This window comes from Bos taurus, unplaced genomic scaffold (genome assembly GCF_002263795.3).
Source record: "Bos taurus isolate L1 Dominette 01449 registration number 42190680 breed Hereford unplaced genomic scaffold, ARS-UCD2.0 Leftover_ScbfJmS_257, whole genome shotgun sequence".
In the NCBI taxonomy this organism is placed as follows: domain Eukaryota; kingdom Metazoa; phylum Chordata; class Mammalia; order Artiodactyla; family Bovidae; genus Bos; species Bos taurus.
The window spans coordinates 1-3,012 of record NW_020191571.1 but is presented as its reverse complement, the minus strand read 5'-3'; the positions used below and the strand labels follow the sequence as shown (position 1 = coordinate 3,012).

Sequence of the window (3,012 nt, the reverse complement as noted above, 5' to 3'; positions counted from 1 at the left end):
AGGTGACTTCAGGGAGCCTTCTCACGGTGCTTCTGAGAAGTCAGGGGAAACTCTGGAGGGTGGGAGGGGCCTCTCGGGACTCCATTGGGGTTTGTGCATTGGAAGAGGGCCTCATCTCCAGGTGAGGCAGGAACCTCAGGGTTCCTGTGATTTCAGACGCCGAACGCAGGGTCCCCTGCAGACTATGGGACAGGAGAGTCAAGGCCTGGTCTTGGGTTGAGGCACGGAACTTCCCTAGCCTCTCGAGGTGTTCAGGGGGTGAGACGCCACTTGTCGAGCTGTATATGGAACCTGGGAGTTTTCCGGAAGATGCTCGGGTGAGTCACTGCCCCTTCGTGTTGACTTCATTCACAGGGTGGAGTTCGAAGTGGTGTCCGGGCATCGGGTTCATATCAAGAGGGGACCGGGGAAATCGCGGGTCCTTCGGAATGTGGAACCACCCACGAGGCCACGTCTGGAATTTCGTCGTGAGACCGGGCCTCATCCTGAGGTGCGACCGGATGGTCGGCAACCCAATTGCAGACAAAGCAGAGGAGTCGACCCTCCTATCGAGATCAGGAGGGTAGAAGCGGCTCGGAGGAAGTGGTGCTGGAAAACCTCGGTGTTCCTCTCGAGGGAGACCGGTATGTCCCGGAACTTTGTGGTCGCATCAAGGGTGCCAAGTACCGTATGGACCTCCAACTCTTAACGTGGGACTTCTGCTGAGACGCTGTTAGCGGGAAAGGGCTTCATCTTTCGATGACGGGGGAACCACGTGGTTTTTCTCGAGTTGCGGCGGGATTCTCGAGTTACGACGGGGAATTCAGGATGCCTCTTGTGTTGGCCCAGGGACGTCCATCTTCCATTCGAGTTGCGAAGGAAAGCTGGGGATTGCTCTCGAGTGACTGCAGGCCAATAGACCTCATCTAGGCTTGTGTCCAGAAGCCAGTGTTCCTTCTCCATGGGCGACCGGGGATCTCGGGGTTGGCATTCCAGACGCACCCGGGAGACAGGCATTCATCTCGAGTGGTAAGCATAAGAACTCCCCTCTGCATCTCGAGTTCGCCGACGGGTATCCTCATTGAGAGCTTCACTGGGTGGACTAAAGGGAGCTTCAAGCCGTCCGAGGCGTTGGAGAGAGGTCCGACGAGATTGTTCCTCCTAGGCCATGGCAGGGCAGAGGCGAAGCCCTCATCGTCGCGATGACGGGGGAGCCACGTGGTTTTTCTCGAGCGGAGGCCCCAGTGTGCAGTTTCTCATGAGGTACAACGGCGAGGTCAGTGAGCCTCTGGTGGGGGCCAGGGAAGTCGGGTCTCCATGCTAGTGGCGAGGGGGAGCGCGTCATTGCTCTTGAGTCATGGTAGGGGAATCTGGCCTCGAGACGTGTTGAAGAAGGTCTCTCGAGGACTTTTTCCGGTTGAGGCAGGAAACCCTGGTTCCCTGGACTAGTGCTGGTGACTTGGGGGCGTCTCATGGTGGCTCTGAGAAGTCAGGTAAACTGGAGGTGGGCGGGGCCTCTCGGGACACCATTGGGTTTGGTTCAGTGGAAACGGTGGAGGAGGATACGGAAACCGCAGAAATGACGGACAGTCGAGTTGGCGGGGACAATTGGGACCTCTTCCCGCCCGCGGCTTTCGGTTTTCAGTCAGGTCCGCTGCTCTTGTATATCTGGGGAAAGCAGCCCTTTCTGTATCAGAGGTTTTCTGACCAGCTCAGTCATGTCTGGAAGAGGAAAAGGCGGCAAAGGCTTAGGCAAGGGTGGTGCCAAGCGCCACCGCAAAGTCTTGAGAGATAACATCCAAGGCATCACCAAGCCCGCCATTCGGCGCCTTGCTCGGCGTGGGGGAGTCAAACGCATTTCCGGCCTCATTTACGAGGAGACCCGAGGCGTGTGAAGGTGTTTCTGGAGAATGTTATTCGGGACGCGGTCACCTACACAGAGCACGCCAAGCGCAAGACGGTCACTGCCATGGACGTAGTCTACGCGCTAAAGCGGCAGGGACGCACCCTCTACGGCTCAACTCATCTCCAGTTCAGGCAGGAACCTCAGTGTTCCTGTGATTTCAGACTCCGATCGCAGGGTCCCTGCAGACTGGGACAGGAGAGTCAGGCCTGGTCTTGGGTTGAGGCATGGAACTCCGCTAGCCTCTGGAGGTGTTCACTGGGTGAGAGGCCACTTGGCGAACTGTATTTGGTACCTGGGGTTTTTTCCGTACGATGCTCGCGGATCACTGCCCCTTCGTGTTGACTTCATTCACAGGGTGGAGTTCGAAGAAGTGTCTGGGCATTGGGTTCTTATCGAGAGGGGACTGGATATCGGGGTCCTTCGGAATGTGGAACCACCCATGAGGCCACGTCTGGAATTTCGTCGTGAGACCGGCCTCATCCGGAAGGTCGGCAAACCCTTCCAGACAAAGCAGGGGAGTCGACCCTCCTGTCCAGAGCAGGAGGGTAGAAGGGGCTCAGAGGAAGTGGTGCCAAAAACCTCGGTGCTCCTTTCCAGGGAGACCGGTATGTTGGGGAACTTTGTGGGTCGCATCAAGGGTGCCAAGTACCGTTTTCGACCTCCAATTCTTAACGTGGGACTTCTCCTGAGACGCTGTGCGGGAAAGGGCTTCGTCTTGCGATGACGGGAACCACGTGGTTTTTCTCGAGTTACGGTGGGATTCTCGAGTTACGACGGGGATTCAGGATGCCTCTTGTGTTGGCCAGGGAAGTCCAATCGTCCATTGGAGTTGCGAAGGAAAGCTGGGATTGCTCTCGGGTGCTGCAGGCCAATAGACCTCATTAGGCTTGTTTCCAGAAGCCAATGTTCCTCTCAGGGTCGACAGGGATCTCGGATTGCATTCCAGAGGCACCCGGGAGACAGGCATTCACTCGAGTGGAGCATAACCCCGCTCTACTCTCGAGTCGCGACGGGTATCTCTTGGAGCTCACTGAGTGGAATAAAGGGCAGTCAAGCCTCCTGAGCGTTTGGAGAGAGGATCGGGGATTGCGTTCTAGGCATGGGGGAACGAAGGCCCTCATCTCGGG

General features: G+C 57.2%; 1 pseudogene; it reads left to right on the top strand.

Moving 5' to 3' along the window:
• The first annotated feature begins 1,660 nt into the window (after positions 1 to 1,660).
• On the top strand, positions 1,661 to 2,106 carry LOC132344775 (histone H4-like; annotated as a pseudogene).
• The last annotated feature ends 906 nt before the right edge of the window (positions 2,107 to 3,012 follow it).